The sequence below is a fragment of the Ambystoma mexicanum genome, chromosome 2q (assembly GCF_040938575.1).
Source record: "Ambystoma mexicanum isolate Mex_15411 chromosome 2q, UKY_AmexF1_1, whole genome shotgun sequence".
Taxonomy (NCBI): Eukaryota; Metazoa; Chordata; class Amphibia; order Caudata; family Ambystomatidae; genus Ambystoma; species Ambystoma mexicanum.
In genome coordinates this window covers 70,133,395-70,150,756 of record NC_090924.1, presented here as the reverse complement: position 1 = coordinate 70,150,756, position 17,362 = coordinate 70,133,395, and the positions used below count along the sequence as shown (strand labels likewise).

General features: G+C 47.6%; 1 protein-coding gene across 2 annotated transcripts in view; it reads left to right on the top strand.

Moving 5' to 3' along the window:
- The window catches only part of CLUAP1 (clusterin associated protein 1), a 1,096,220-nt gene that overhangs the window by 885,325 nt on the left and 193,533 nt on the right, over positions 1-17,362 (top strand). The window lies entirely within an intron of this gene.

Sequence of the window (17,362 nt, the reverse complement as noted above, 5' to 3'; positions counted from 1 at the left end):
ATTGGTCCACGTATGGTATGCCTGTATGTGAGCAGATCTCCCATGGTCCTCTTAGTTTTTTTGCGCGAAGGAGATTCTGGATAAGAGAAAGCCCCAAACACCCATTCCATGCCGATCTCTGGAGTTCTCACTGAATGAAGGATAGGATCCAAGTATCCTGAAACTAAGAAGCTGAGTCGAGGAACTGCTGGTGACCCGCTGGAAAGTTTGGCACCCTGAGTCCGCTTTTGTCCTGTGGGACCCCTCTGCATCTGGTCGTCCTAGGTGGTCTGTGAAGACGCTTCGACCCATTGGAATAGGGGGACCAACTATTCTCGGCACCTTCATCAAACCCTGCAAGTAAGCCTTCTCGGAAGTGTCCCTGGGCCAACCAGTGGGCTGACCAGTTTATGCAGACTCTTTGCCCTGATACATTCGCCGTTTCGAGAAGGCCCTCGAAACCTGGTACTTTGCTAGCTCTGTGTTCACGGCAGTCACACCGAATTTCGTACACTTGGTGGGTCTGGAGTAAAGTGAATGCACCAGAACCGGAGTATACGCAGTTACTGTGTCGCCCAGTCGTGACGAACTTTGCAGGGGCAATGCATTTGTGCCCCTCTTGCTCCTGAAACCTGCTGCAGTGAAACTGGCCTGATCCAGCCACCAGGAGTGGAGAAATCGCCACTATCCCGTTTGGGAATCGTCGCTGTATCCTCGTTGCTGAAAGCCGCAGAGCCGCCAAATTGACGCACTGCAACTGACGTGGACTCGACTGTCGGAGTTTGGTCTGGAGTGCGCCGGGGTCGGTGAATAATTGCAACCCTAACCGATGGCCCATATCGCCTCCATCCATTTTTATGCACAATTGTCCCCTGAGGGCCCCTCTCCTTTCCACTGCTAGTGCGAACTAGTAACCTATTCCCAACTCTTGGAATCGACTCTGCCCTTAAGTGAAGACCCTCCTCGAATAGCGGAAACCTATTCTTCATCACCTCACACACCTTCCTGAGCTGCTACAGACCTTGAAGGGACCCCGTTTTGCCCATCTGCATTACCGTGTGTGCCAGCATTGCAAGTACATTTGAGCAATAGGCTCCACTCTTCTTAGGGACTGGACTGCCTCTTAGTTAGGAGTATATTGGATGCAGAGGGGACTAAAGACTGCCTGCACTGCCCGTTTCCTTCCCCTTTTAGGTTGTGGATCCATTTTGTGCATTAACCCTTTTGACTCCATTGGTCTTGTATATATGTATTTAGATAGGATTGTGTTGGCTTAAAGGTATTATTGTGATTTGATGTGTGTGTTGAAACTCAAAGGCCTTGAAATACATGTATTTGTGTTTTTAATTCAAATCATTCCCACTCAGTGGTTTATTTAAGTGTCCTTTGCTCTGTGTGCTCATTGAGGTCTTTCAGTCGCCCGCACCCCTCCTGAGACCTAGTCTTGATAGCCGCCAAGCTACCTTGATTGGTCTGGCTTGTCCAGAAGGTTACCATGTTCCAAGAAACTAGACTGGCCTTCTGAACCTCTGCCCACCAGTTCAGAAATCCGTCTTAACAGTTACATAGGTCTGGAGAGAGAACGACAAAGAGGATGTTGTTAAGGGTCTGTCTGAAGGAAGCGCAGATGTGGGTATCAGCGATAGGGGTAGCCAGGGTTGGAGACCAGGGTGTATCACTCTTGAACTTTTTCATACCAGACTTAGGGCCTCATTACGACCCAGGCGGTAAGTGATTGAAATTACCGCCATGGCGTAATGAGCATTAACGCCATAGTCCGATGGCGATAAGAGCGCCACATTACGACCCATCGCGCACGAGCATTACGCCATGGCGGTAACGTAAACTACGCCATGCCGTAAACAGCCCTTACCGCCCTCGTAAACAGCGCAGGGTGACCTACCGCCACCCATCATTGCGCCGAGCGTAGTCAGCGGTCACCGTAATTAGCGGTGACCGCAATTAGGCGGAACCGGAAATAGCGTAATCGCGGCGGAACGGGAAACAGCACAGCGGCCATCTTAAAAAACACAATCCATTGCCATCCTACCCAACCACACCACAACCAACCCTCAAACCCTGACATTCCCATAACCCACCCATTTCCACAGCCAACCATGCCTAAAGTTGCCAAGAAGGCATGTGACAGGCAGCGGCAGGAGCGCTTCAGTCGAGAGGAACTGCAAATGCTTGCAGACACGCTCCAGGAGAAGGCTGATGTTGTCTTCTCCAATGAGATGACCCGAAGAGCCATAGGCCGCAAAAAGGAGGTGTGGGAACTTGTGGCACAACGTGTCAGTGCTGTTGGAACCACCCCACGCACCTCCAAACAGTGCCGCAAGAGATGGGACGACCTGCGGATCAGGGTCCGGGGCATTGTCTGCCAACCGTAACCTGGCCCTGGGAACTGGCGGGGGAAGCAGACTCCCCACTGAAGATGCAGCCATGGGAGGAGACATGTGCCTCTCTGATTGGCATTGAGTGCATCGAAGGTGTCGGCGAGATGGAGAGAGGGGCCCCGAGATCTGGAGACACAGGTAGGTGCCTCATATCCAGCCTTGCAAGACACCCTGATACACTTGCACGTGACAATCACAATGTGGCAGACGCAACACATCAGCAGATGAGCCACACCCTGCGCACATGCAGCATGTACACTGTACAGTAGGCAGACACACACCTGCATGCAAAACCGAACCTAAAGGGAGGCAACCTGTATGTCACGGGCTACTAACTCCACCATCTATCCATTTCACTCTTCACAATGCCTGCTCAATGTCCGCTGAACCATCAATAACAGTCACCCTCCTCTGCTCCACCACAGGCTCGCAATCGGACACTGGCAGGGACGACAGCACCAGCACCCCAGCCAAGAAGGCCAGGAAAGTGGGAGAGGGGAACCATGCATCCACCTCTGCTGGACCCAGGCAGAATCCACGCCAGGCTGAAGTGCCCAGGGCAGCAAAGTCCCCCGAGGAAGGGGTCGTGACAGCACCTGCAGCCAAACCACAGCCACTGTTGCCCACTGAGGGCAATGCGTCAGCAGGGAGCAGTACTGTTGGGGAGACTGCAGCCATCGCTGCCTGCTCCGACAGTGATGTGGAGGATGACACCGGACTTGACCACAACACACAACTGCACTCACCACACCTATCGGCCATCATGGAGATGACACCCAGGGCCCATCGCCAGCTAATTCATGGCCAGCAACTCCAAGCCCAGTGGGAGTTGTGGAAGATGGGAGTAGTCCCATTGGTCCCCCATTGGCACCCCCTATTGGGCCAGAATTCCAGCTGTCGCTGGAGCAGATTGCCAACAGGCAGGAAGCACTGGGCACACTCCTCACGCAGCATGTAGCAGAATGTGTAAGTACCAGTGCAGCCATGGAGAGGAGTGCTGATGGCATCAGGGCTGCCATCCAAACTGCCAGAAGGGACATTTGCACCGAACTTGCTGCAGGGCGGCAGATGATGAGCCAGCTCATCCAGACAATTCTGGACACATGCCGTACTGAGTAGCCCGGTACATCCTCGGCTGCAAGTTCAGCACAAGCCTCTCCCGTCCGCAGGTCATCCAGGACCCTGAGGAGCACAGGCAGGGGGGCCCCAGGTTCCGGGAGAGGGGGCAGTCAATAGTGTGCTGAACTATACTCACTTCACCACGGGCACTGTCACATGTTTGCAGGGTGTTCCGGGGGGAGGGGGAGGGGGTATTGGGTGTGTTGGAGTGTTCAGGGGGAGGGGGAGGGGGGTATTGGGTGTGTTGGAGTGTGCAGGGGGGAGGGGGAGGGGTACTGTTATACCTATTCAGTAGTACAATACACTTTTTCTTTTCTCACAAACTAAAAGTGTGGACATTGCTCATTGCGTATGTGTGCTTTATTGTTACAGTCCACAGTGTTGACATACCAGACACACACAGTGCCCCAAGTGCCATCCATATGTCACACACTCGCTGTGTGTGCTAGAAGTATCGGTCAATGACATTCTGACGCATTATATGGCCCTCCTGTGCATCGCTGCCTCCCTGAGGTGCTGCCCCATCCCCATCATCATCATCATCCCCATCATCAGGTGGTTGTGGTTCTGCGTCAGGGGGCAGAGGCACGTTTCGTCTGATGCACATATTGTGTAGCATGACACATGCCATGACGATCTTTGCAACCTTCTCATGGCGGTACAGGAGTGCCCCGCCAGACCTGCTGAGGCAGCGGAAACGTGCCTTCAGTAGGCCAAAAGCATGCTCTATCACCACACGGGTACGTGCATGGTTATGGTTGTAGTCCTCCTCATGCTGGTTCGATGGGTTCCGGACTGGTGTGAGGAGCCACCTCTTCAGGGGATAGCCCGCATCACCTGTAAAATGTGAGAAAAGAATGTGTCAGGAACGAGATTGATATGTGAACATGACGCACAACCATGCCTTGATTCTGACTGTTACTGTGCACCAATTGGAGTTGTGGTTATGGATTTACACTGTGCAACCAGTATGTGTTCATGGCTCTCATGTACTGCTTTGCATGCTAAAACACAATGCAGGGAGGACGATTGCCTTGTGAGTGGCCATCCACTGTGTCCGTTCAGGACGTCATTCATGTGACCTTGCACGTGTCCTGTGAGCTTGAAGCTCACATGATAGCAACATCGATGTCTGGCTCATTATGACCCCAGTGAGCATTACTGGTGTCAATGGGGACAGTTTGTGGGTCTTGTAGTGGTGCATTGATGTCCCTGTCTGTCATGTGCCTCCTTTGTGCGCAGTTGTGGGGGACAGGGCTTTCTGTAGTTGGTGCATGGTGACGTGCATGTTGGTGTTATTCTTTAGGGTCCATGCGGCCACAATTTGCACAATGCACTTGCAAATGGTTGTCGTTTTTGGGATGCACTTTCATTCTCATGTTGGGATGATTAGGTCAGGCATGATGTGTACACTTCTCTGTTGACGTCAGTGCTGCCACAGGGAATGATCTGGCTACTGCTAGTTGCACCCACCCCCCTGTATCTGCCAGATGTAATATGCATTGGTACGTCATTCAACACCCACTTTGCATTTCCATGCTCATGTCATTAGACTCACCGAGTAGGTAGGATCTTGGGCCTGCATGTCACTCCATGTAGTGTGGTATTGTTGAGTTCCGAAGGATCATGGAATCATGGGTTGATCCGGGGAATCTGGCACAACAATGTGTGATGATCCTGTTGGAGTCACAGACCATTTGCACGTTAATTGAGTGGAAATGTTTACGGTTGTGGTACGGTACCTCCATGGCATGTGGGACCACCAATTCAACATGGGTGCAGTCAATGGCACCAATGCAACCAGGTATGCCGGCCAGTGCATGGAAACCCACTTTGGTGTTGGCAATCTCCTGGGCAGACCGTGGTAATGAGATGTGGTCATCTGTGTGCTTGAGGAGGGCATCGAGCACTTGCATCAGTGTACGGAGAATAATGGTTGTGATATGCCATGCAAGTGCCCCACTGTGTGCTGGTAGGTGCCTGTGGCCAGGAAGTGAAGCACGGACACTACCTTCAGTAGGGGGGGTGGCGGCAGTGGGTGTATCAATCATGCTGACGATGTCGTCGTGTATCATGTCCACAATGGTGGTGATGGTGTCCCGGTCCAGTCGGTAGAGGGTGTGGATCTGCTCAGCGGTGAGGTTGAATGGGCTGGGTCTGATGCGTGGGATTGGGGGCTGCCTGCGTGGTGGCACTGGCTGTGCTGGTGGGGCTTGCTGGGCCTGCCTTGCCCTCCTTCTCCTCCTGCGTCTCCTCTGTGCAGCCTGTTGTTGTTGTTGTTGTTGTAGTTGTAGTTGTAGTTGTTGTAGTTGCTGTTGTAGCACTCGCATTGCTATCAGGTCCTCCAGCCCCAACATTGCTAGTCCTATTGGTATCATTGTGGAGTGTGACTGGGTGTGGGAAGGGGTGGGGTGTGCTCTTTTTGTACTTCCTGTGTCTGTATTGCCTTCACCTGTGCTGTTTCTGTGCACCTGTGGCAGCTGCATTCACTTTACATGGCCCTTTACGGTTGGTTCGCGATGGCGTAATTTGCACCATGGCGGTAAGGTACTTAACGGCCTGGGTGATGGCGTTAGGGGCATGTCCGCTTGGGTCGGCATTCCCGCACCTTTCCGCCATGGCGCTAAGTACGGTGTGGATGTTCGCGTGCGCGCGCCCTTGGCGCAGTCAGCGGCAGCGTTAGCTACGATGCCGCTAGTGACATCGTAGTTTACGGTCACGGGTCGTAATCGGCCCGAGCGGAAGACGATGGCGGTAATCGTTTACCGCCATCGTTTTTCGCTTTGCGCCAGGGTCGTAATGAGGGCCTTAGTGAGAGGGATAGGATAGGATAGGATAGGAGATAGAGTAGCAGTTTGAGAAGATTGGATAGATTGAGGCGAGAAGGGAGCGTGAGGGTGGAAAGAAGCACAGCCCAAGCTGAGCAATATGGGAGGCAACACGAGGAGGGTGCATGCGGAAGGAGGCAATGAGCAGGCAGAGGAACACAGGAGCAGTGTGGATTGAAGACATGGGGGGAGCACACTGCTAGAAAACCCAGATTCGACTTTCCTAGCAAAGAGAGAAAATGGCCTAGTTTCAACACAAACAGCAAAGTAAAACACCAAGATTCGACTTTCCTAGGAAAAAAAGGGGAAAGGCCAAGTTTCAATAAAAACAGAAATGTAAAAAAGGAAAACAAACTTTCCTAGAGAGATGGCCAAGCAATACAGTTCGCTGAGATACTACGGGTGGTGCAATATGATAAGATTTAGATAATGAGATCTAAATCTAGCTGCAGTTTGAGGATCCAGCAATGGTTAAATAGCATGTTTGCTCTCTCACAGGAGTCTTATTTCTGAGTAATTGATCATTTTGAGGTCTAAGCTCTACTGTTAATTTAGTTATGCAGTGAATGTGTTTCTTGTCAAAATAAATCCTGTAAGTGTCCGGAACTGGAGATTGTGAATGTGTTTTAAGAATTCATCTAGCGCTGCCACTTTTCTGTCCAATACAGTTTGATGCTGTATTAATTAACCTCTTAAGTGAGAAACAACATATATTGAGGATGTTCAATTATATATATCTAAGGTGCCCTCTGCAACTGTACATCATAAGGATCTTCAGTCACAGAGGGGGGAGTTCTGTGCAATGTAAAGCATGAGCATGTAGGCTAGGTGCTTTATAGATGCACAGAACCTGAAGGTAGCCTTTAATATCCTTTTACTGTTCATTTGGGGATATATTATAATAAACATTAAGATAAATGAAGGAAAGAAAGAAAAACGAATCGTGTGGTATAATCGAAAATAACAATGCATTTTGAATGCATTTCATTGGAATGATTCAGATGAATCACCATTTTACATAGTTTCTTAGTTTGGGCCCCCGTGATGTCTATTATGTTACAGTTTGTATTATATTATTTTTGATGTCCCAAAGAGTGCTATGGTTCTCACAGTGGTCCTATCCATAATGGAATGTTACAAAGCTGAGTGGTATGTACAAAGGGGCCCAACACGCTGCAGTGTATTTATCGATGCTTATTAGAGAATTTCTCAAGAATTTGGCTAAGGAAAAGGGTGGTAGGAAGACCCAGATTATCGCAGGATGTCGAAGGAGAAATGGCCTTTGATATGTTTCTTAGGAAGCTCACAACTCTTCCCGGGCCTCGGATTCAGAGGCCATATGTAGTTCCCTATAGTCTCTTGGTGGAATTCTCAGTGGTTGAGTATGGAGCACAAGAAATGCTTCTCAACCTCCTGCATGCTCAAATTGGTAGCAGTCCATCACCTCCATGTAGGTCTTCTCTCCCCGCCCCCCAAGTGGGGCCAGTTCTTCCAACAGGTGCTGGCCACCTCGGTCCTCCTGCAGACTCTATTGCCCTTCCTTGGGGTTCTATTGCCCTTCCTTGGGGTTCTATTGCCCGTCCTTGGGGTTCTAGAACTTCTGTCGAACACTCTTTTTTTTTCTCTCCTCCTGACTGCCATGCTACATGCGCTTTTCTAAGGGGGCTTGTTGCTTCCCCTTGTCTTCTGTTTTCTTCCACTTAGTATATATCCAGCAGCACCTCCTCCAAGGCCTTGCCACTTGCTCATACCTGTCCTATGTCCACCCTTTCTGGACTCAGGGCTCGCCTCTCTTCTTCCCACTAACTCTGTGCCCAGGTTCCTTCCTTGCTCTCCTCATCGACAAACGTCCCCCTTGAACTTTCTCCTTCTTATATCTTCTTGTATACTCTACATATCCTCTGCCCCACTACCAATGGACCCCCTATTATTTTTTCCTCATCTTCTTTATTGCTGCTCCACTCCTTCACTGCTCTCCACTTCCCAACCTCCTCCGTCCTTCTGTTCTCGACCTCTGCATTCCTTTTCCCAACCTCCTCTCCAGCCTCTGCTCACCATATCACCCTACATGCTCCCCTGCTCGACTCTAAACACCCACACGAATGCCTACACTGGATCAGCGTTTATAAGGCCTTGATTCCCGCCTGTGAGCCTGGCTATTTACAACAGTCGGAACCTAGTTTTAATCATCTTTATCTCCCGGTGATTGTGACTTAACTTCCTCAAAGACCAGGCCTGGTGTTCCCTTGCCTAGTCCGCTCTTGTCAACAAAACCCTCAACCTCAGGAACACACCATGCTCAAATAATCATCCCTGCCTTCTCTCTCTCTCTCTCTCTCTCTCTCTCTCTCTCCCTGTCTCTCTCTCTCTCTCTCTCTCTCTCTCTCTATCTCTCTCTCTCTCTCCCTGTCTCTCTATCTCTCTCCCTGTCTCTCTCTCGCTCTCTCCCTGTCTCTCTCTCTCTCTCCTTTTCCCTGTCTCTCTCTCTCTCTCTCCTTTTCCCTGTCTCTCTCTCTCTCTCTCCTTTTCCCTGTCTCTCTCTCTCTCTCCTTTTCCCTGTCTCTCTCTCTCCTTTTCCCTGTCTCTCTCTCTCTCCTTTTCCCTGTCTCTCTCTCTCCTTTTCCCTGTCTCTCTCTCTCTCTCCTTTTCCCTGTCTCTCTCTCTCTCTCTCTCCTTTTCCCTGTCTCTCTCTCTCTCTCCTTTTCCCTGTCTCTCTCTCTCTCTCCTTTTCCCTGTCTCTCTCTCTCTCCTTTTCCCTGTCTCTCTCTCTCTCTCCTTTTCCCTGTCTCTCCCTCTAACGTCCTCACCACCACCTTCCTCCATCTACAAACACCGACTCCAAAGGAAACACTTTGCTTCTCACATCATCAAAATGTGTGCGGACCCTTATACGTTATTGCCAAATTCCTGAATGCCTCCTTTGACACCTGTACAATACCAAAAAACCCTCCCTTCCAACTATCGCCCTATCACAACTGTACCTTTCCTCCTGAAAATTCTTGATTGTACTGCCTAGACCCAGCTCCAGACCTACGTAGAAACTGTGTGGTGCATTTAAAGGCCCCAAACAGAAGTCCCTTTTACATCAACAGTAGCCATTTAAACACTGCAACCAAAAACGGCCTGGCTTTTGCTTTTATTTTCACATGAGTGGCAAGAATTTCAACACTGCAACAATAATGGCCTGGCCTTTTCTTTTTGTTCATGTAAATTTAAAGAACCATGGGGAAAGGGGCCTACCTGTCATCAATGGACCAGCAGCAATGTAATTCACCCAAGAAGGAGGAATCAGAGAATCCTGTGACATCGGAAACAGGATTTTTAAACATTAAAAGCAAAAACTGCCTGCACAGATGTTTGCAAATAAAAACGGTTTTCAAAAGCCACAGTGGAAAAAGATATCGCTGCTCACAGGAAAATGTCAGGAAAGCTAAACCTGATCTGGGAGCGCGGGGGTGACCAAAGTCAATGTATAGCATGTTTCACCCACAAAACTCCTGTAAACATGTGAAGAGACGCTTACTTGAGTAAAATCCTGTTCTGGCCGAGTTCTAAACTTCACAATGAAATGCCCCACATCCCGCTGGATGTTACACCTCCCATCTAATGACGCCCTGCAATAGAATCTTCTGCTGCAGGTGTTTAAATCCTACTGTTCCCCAGACTGGCTGGCACTGAAGGCAGTTAAAGCAAGGGACTTCAAAGAAAAGTCATCCCTAACTGAAGCATGACAAAAAGGTGTGAGCTATTGTTGCATGCTGTGGGGGATGAAGCGGCCCTCCCACATGTTGAACAGACATTTAATTAATATTGAAAGACTTTTTTTCGTTTTAGGCATTTTGCACAGCCTTCAGACTGAGGATTGATTTCAATGTTATGCCATTTTTCAGGTAATTTCGAGGCGGTTTTGGGGATATAAATTGGATTTACCTGGGACTCTGGGAACTGCAATGGCCAGTTAGACTAGATTTCTGGCTGATCTGGACATGTGACAAATGTAAAAGTGGGTGAAAAGATGGAAACTGAAATTGGGAATATGCTTGATGACTTACATATTCATAACTGTTGTAAATGTTATGAAAACGACAAAAATGTGACACATGGCCAAGCTACATTGTACGGATTTGGTGGTCGGCTTATCTAATTCTCCATGGTCAGCTCAAACAGAATATACGTTTCATATGGCAGTGGCTAGTACAATTCTGAAGTTATGATACATAACTATTTTTTGACAAAAAGTTGAAATGAGAACAAAGGATGGTAATAAAGGATAAAAAAACAGATGGTACTCCAAAATCCCTAAACCAATCCTGACTTAAGGCGGAGAGAAAGAGAGCAACTGTCCAATCCTGGCAGCAGGGATTAATGAAGGGTACTAGATTGTAAAATTAGTGATGTTATTTCTGCTATATAAAGGGGGACTGTACTAGAACTAAGGACACACAGAAACCGGGGAAGACAAAAAAAGGAGGAAGGCTACAGAAACTTACCGTCTTTGAGAGTGCAGTGACCAGACCCTTTCTTTCCAGAGTGTCCTGAGAGCCAGCTGGCTTTGCTGAATCTTAAACAAAGGGTTGCTATGTAAGTAGCAATAACCCCAGCCCTAAATTGCATAAGCACAATTTTCGTAGCAGTGCATTTAATATTTCCCCATTGGAAACTCCAAATTGCAAGTGTAATTCAGTCATCTCCCATAGAAGAATCTCTTATTTGCCTGTGTATGTTAGCATATCTCCTTTGAAAAAACCCTCATTTGACTGTGTAAATCCTTAGTATTTCTGTAAGTAAATCAGTTGATTCCTTCATTGAATTTCATGGATTGGGATTGTTGAAATTCAAAACCAACCATCCTTGTCTAGTGTTTTTTTATTTAATTGTTATAGTTATTAAAGTGTTGTCTCAAAAAAATAATTCCTATTGTGAGTTGAAAACCGAATTAGTCTTTCTAAATTATGCCCTGCTAAGTGAATTTTCATTTACCAGTGTCATTCCTATTTGCATCTGTCCTATTAAACCCAAACCACTGTTCCCATTGTGAGTAATCACTTTGCCCAAAGCCTGCCTGTTAGCTACCCCTGTCATTTTCACTAAAAAACGATTTTGCTATGTGCCTTTCTCATTGTTGAAAGTGTGTGTGTCATTTCAAGCCCCAGTAAAATTAAGGTGATTCCCATTTTCGTTTTTCAAAAAATGTCTTTTCATCCTTTAAAAAGCGTTTTTCGTTGAAGGCTCCCCTTCCTCTATCATATTCTGAGCACGGATTTCGAATTGCAGTTTCTTTATTTTTCATTGCTAAGAGCTTGCCGGTCACTTCACAGCCCTAGCAAAATTGGTGTGATTTGCCTTTTTGTTTTTCTAAAAATGTCTTTTAACCTTGGAAAACTTGTTGTCCCTGGTTTATATCTTTTCTACTATACCCTGAACACAGATTCTGAATTGCATTCCCTTTATGTTTTTGATTTTCTTTCTCATGTGCTGCCTGTGTTCAAATCAAATTTCCTAAGTGTGCTAGCTAGTCTGTTTTGAAGCCCGATTTGTCCTCTATTGTAAGCAGCCCGAAGTACCCTTGTGTGCTGTCCCATTGCAGTAGTATTGAATCATTGAAAACCCATTTTTCCATTGTTGCACAAGGGAGTGCCTAACTGTTGGTGCTATCACTTTGTGGTAAATTGTTCTTTTTCTGTTCTGCCATTAAAAACACGGAATTAACTGTAATAGTATATCTTAACCTGGTAGTTTTGTAGAGTTTATTGCATTTTGTGTTGCCACAACATTGATGGCTGTGCAGTTGGTTGATTTTCCTTTTTCATTGAATAATAAATAGCTTATTACACACCGGCCTGGTTGCTAGTCCATTGTGACATGGGGTGTTTGTGGAGGTTGGGTGCGAGATGGGTTGAGGCCTACTCAAAAAGAATCTGTAGTATATTAAAAATAAAAAGGGCTTTATTGTGCGCCACGTTCATTGTAGGGGAAGGAATTCCCTGGCTGGCGTGTGTCGTGTAATTAACTATGACAAAACCCATAACCTTCTTAGCACATGACGATCGGGTTTAAGACATAGACACAGTACGAAGACAGCCCTCCTTGACTTTAAAATCCAGCTCAATATCCGTGGCGCAGGAGATCGAGCTATCCTACTCCTGCTTGACCTATCTGCGGCTTTTGGTCTCGTCGTCCTTGACATCCTTTGTTACCACCTTACCTCCAGCTTTAACCTCTCCAACAACGCAGCCAACTGGATCAATTCCTTTCTGAGCGAACGCTTCTCTAGGAACTTCGCAGGGTCTGAGGGAGCTGCCCCTATCCCCATTGCATATGGTGTCCCACAAGAATCTTCTCTCACCCACGCTATACAGTATGTATACCAAGCCCCTTTTTACCCATTTCAATAACCTTGGTATCCCCTACACAAACTTTGCTGATACAGAATTTCTACTAAAACTTACCGGCAATCAAAGCCTAGACTCTGCCAATATCAATCAGGTCTGCAGCATCATCCAGGCATGGATGACCAACTGCCACCTGTGCTTAAATGATGACCAGACCGAGCTCCTTATTGTAGGCTGCCCTCACCGTCTCAAACACCGTCTCAAACACTTAGGCTCACCCTTCTCCCCCTCCTCCTCGTCCTCCTCCTCCATTGATGGCAACATCACCCATGTGTCTAGCCATGTGAAAACTCTGGAAGTCTTTCTTGACTCAGGACTAACTATGCAGATACATGTTAAAGCCATTGCAATCTCTCCAGCCTATTCAACAAACTCATCAACTTCAGCAGAAACTTCCTGTCCCCTGACAACTGCCTCACTCTAGCCAGGGCCATCATTGGTAGTAAGCTGGATTACTGCAATGCCATCCTCTCTGGAATCTCCACAAAAACATCACCAAATTACAACTCATCCAAAACAATGGCATGTGGGCAGTGTGGGTGTTGAAACGGTCTGACCACATCTCCCTTGTGAGACGCAAAGCCCATTGGCTCCCAATTAGAGCTTTCATTGAGTTAAAATAGTGTCACTGCCTAATTACACTGAGATTCTCAAGACATAGATCAGGTGGAGTAAGCTTCAGTCATAGCTCCCACAATGTGGAATGCCCTGCCACTGTGCATCCAAGAAGAGCCTTCCTACTTCAACTTTCGAAAACAGAAAACGATCCTGTTTAACAAATGTCCCTGAATGTTGTCACCCTTCAATTGACTGTATTACTGCATGTACTGTACTTGATCCTAACTAGCGCTGTGATACTTCCAGGTCTGTGCACTATCAACAAATGTAATGAATAAATAAATAAGTGTTTTTTTTTGCTCCGGTGTCATGGTTTCTGTGAAGTGGTTCCCTCCCACTACGCAGACCAAGCCTCTAAAAGGCTGCTCCGGCATTTCGTTTGCCAGGACCCACACTTGCGTGTTGGGGCGTGAGCAGCACATTCTGCGAACAGAGGTGCAAAGGTGGTGCAGCCACTGTAGCCACGGGACCTCTAAACCTTCTTCTGCAGCACGGAGCCCCAGGACCGATTCTGCAATAGAGGTGAGCATATTAAGCAAGTACTGTAACCTACGGGCCTGCCGTAAAGAGCCGAGCGAACATTTAGGGCTCACCAGTATATTTTGCCCACAATTTCTTACTTAAAGGGCTATTTGGTACAATGATGCTTGTGGCAATGCCAGAGGATACTCCCCATACCGCCCTTCAGGCACACCCTGGCACCCTTTGATACCTTACCACCAACATTTGTGGTCCAAGCTGGGGACTTATTCGGGGGTATCTGTGCCCGCCAAAATGCTGCATAATATGCAGTGTGATTAAAAACGATCCTGCTGTCTTCACCTGTTACCGAAACAACCTCAACATCTTAGCCGTAAGTACTGTACTCTGGCTGCTAACGAAAACGCATGTAAAATCCAGGGATATCATTTCACCAAAATGGCAGGGGTAGCGGAAGTGATATCACACGACCCTTGACCTCTGATGACATCACAGGAAGTGATGTTGTTTGACCCGACCCCGAAGTGATATCGTGGGAAGCGATGGAACACGACCTTTCACCCACAGACAAAACAGGAAGTGGCATCACACAGCATTGTTCCTGAGTACACTATGAAAAATATTTTTACAATATCACTATAATGTGATATACATTTCATACAAGAATGGATCACTATATGTATCATTTAGATCAGTGTTTATAGGCCCATATTACCAAATTCCTGCGGATGCAAGCAGACGTCCATGGCCAAATGATAATGATGTGTTATTATATAGCACTTCCGTTTAAGCGCTTTATGTAGAACTAACATACATACAATATCACCCAACCTGTGTTGGTACTCATTCATTTATCAACCTCAGAAGGATGAAAGGCTGAGTTGAGGCGTTTAAGAACAGACTAAATCAGTGACTCGCCCCCTGAAGTGTGCCTGAAATAAAACTTTAATAAGTCTAGAAATTATTGTATAGAATTCCTGAAAGACATTATTTGGTATTCCTATTTTTTTCTTATTTAGGGTCACTTTTGAAAGTGTTCGACTTGTGGAACCTGTGTTCTATTATTATATTTTTTTTTAAGAGGCCTGATAAAGAAAGCCAGCTACTCCAGAAGCAAAGAGCCACATGGCGCTGGCCACAGCATTTATTTTTTACATTTTATTTTTAGGGGTTGCCAGGGAGACCTCGGAGATCGCAGCTGCGACCCCAAAATGACGTCCCTGGCAAAATCTTAACATCCTGCCCCCTGGCTCACAAGCTTCCATAGCCACGCAACGCTCTACCTCGCCAAAGCTCCCCCGCTCTGACTGGTCAGCAGATATCCAAATTCAGCTTCCCAAAACTTGCTGATTATCCACCAGCTGAAGTACATCGGATTGGTCCCCTCCCCCCAAATCTTCATCTCAACAATGTTTGCCTCAAGTTCGCAAGGGCACCGAGGATCCATATTTTCTACTCCATTTATGCATCCATGTCTATCCTATGTTTTCATATTTCCAAATGTCCCCACCTTGCTGCACCCACTCTGCTTTTGTTATCTGTAGTGGGCCTCCAAGGAGGTGCAAGCGCCACAAAACATGAACGTTTAAAATTGAAACAGTCTTTGTAAAGCTTGTGGCTTCCATTTGTGGAAAGTCTGAGGCGCCTTTGTCAGTCGGCAAAGTTTTATAAAAGATGGCTTGAATTGTGTACTTTTCAAGCCATCTTTTTATAAACATAGAAATATGTCGGAGTCCTCAGGTTCGCCGAGGGTTAAAGACACCTCAGTGACCCTGGGGAGGGGGTGGGGAAACAAAGGTACAGTAACTTCCTCTGGTGACCCCTTGTGCAAGGGTCACTAGAGGAAGTTACAGTGACTGACCGAAGTGCCAGCCAGCTGGAGCGTCGCTGTGGCTGCCTGGCACTTCTGTCAGCTTGCCTGACTTAATGGCAGGCCCATCTCCCGTCGCGGCTGCGGCCGCAGTGGGATAATGTGTCCCTCGAATGTTGTGGTGGGGCCGGGGCCCAGGCAGGGCCCAGGGTCAGCCCCGCTTTTAGGCGATTGCCTGGCTCCGGCCCACTTAAAGCACTGCAGAAGACCGTTGAGCCTCTCAGAAGTTCTAACAGAGCACTCAGCAGTACGGATACATTGTCACGAGTGAAGAAAGAAGAGAAGTTTGCTGCATGGTGGGATCGGAGGAGGTGAAGAAGAAACATTGTATCGCACGTAGAAAGTGACCTGGCTGTCAGGAGGGAACAATAAGCTACGTGGATACATAGTGGCACGTGAAAGAGGAAGAAAACCCTTCAGAAGCGAAGTATTCTGTGGACTGCCGTTCTCGGAGGGAAGGCAGTGAACCGAGAGTGAAATGGCATCAAACCAGCAGTGTCAAGGTGGTCACACTGGGAAATCAAGAAAGTGTGGCAAAGAAATACAAGCTTTGTGGAACTATTTATCGAAACCAGCGGAAAACTGCAAAATGAGTCGGAGAGCCTGCTGGGACCAAGACTTCTTTCAGCACTTCCGTCTTTGGTTTGTATACCTTACAGGAGGCTGTGTCGCTCGGAGAGTTGGGAGCACGGACCCCGCGGCAAGAGAAGCCGACATACTGTGTGTGTCCCCAACCTTCGGCTATGGGCTAGGACACCTACAGCAGGCGTTAATAATTATAAGGAGACAGCCCTCGCTAATATTTGGGGAGACACGAGACCAGGCGGACAGGAAACTCCATCATAGATGACGTCCATCTGGGGAAAATGTAACAGCACCTGCAGAGACCCTGCCGGGGGCGGCAAGTGAACAGACGAGAAATGAGCCGTGTCACAGGCGTCGCACCACAGGTAGCGCGTGGGCAGAGAGGAGGGTGAGCACATAAGCAAGCGGCAACACATTACAGGGGTGACCCTCTTCCCACCCCAACATCTGGTGTGACGCACAACCAAACGCAAGACAAATAACGGAAGGTTTAAGGCAGACACGTTTTCTTACTTAATTAGGAAACCCCAGCAGGGTCCCAAATACATAAGATGCATACTAACTCTTCCCCCTCCCAGTAATTGGGGGAAAAGGGGAAACCACAGGTACCACGAGGGGGCGAGCCACCTAATCGCAACAAAACTAAGCAGGAAGGATTGTACCCCACTGGCATTTTTAGCCACCTTGAAAGGAAGACTATTGCTTCTCTGAAGATTGGGTGGACAAACACGGAAGAAAGTCTTACTTGTAATACTCAGGAACTTTGTGTTGCAGGCCCTTTTTTCATGTATTCTTTTAGCCTTAGAACGTTGAAGTAAGGAATACCAGGCAGCTGTCAAAGAACAGCCAAATACATTTTATTTTTCCGTTGCAGTAGGTTTTTCGAAGGTATAGCGTGTGAGGGTCAGGTCAGGGTTTTGACACAGGACAGTGGACATTATTTTGGACATTCTGACAGGGTGTGTCTCATTAGTTAGTTTTCTTGAGGCAGGGAAACCCCCAGTTATGGCTATGAGGCATTTTTTACATCCCTTTTATTATTTAAATACAAGCTTTGTAGAACCACCAACCTTGTGTCTGTCTCCTTACGTC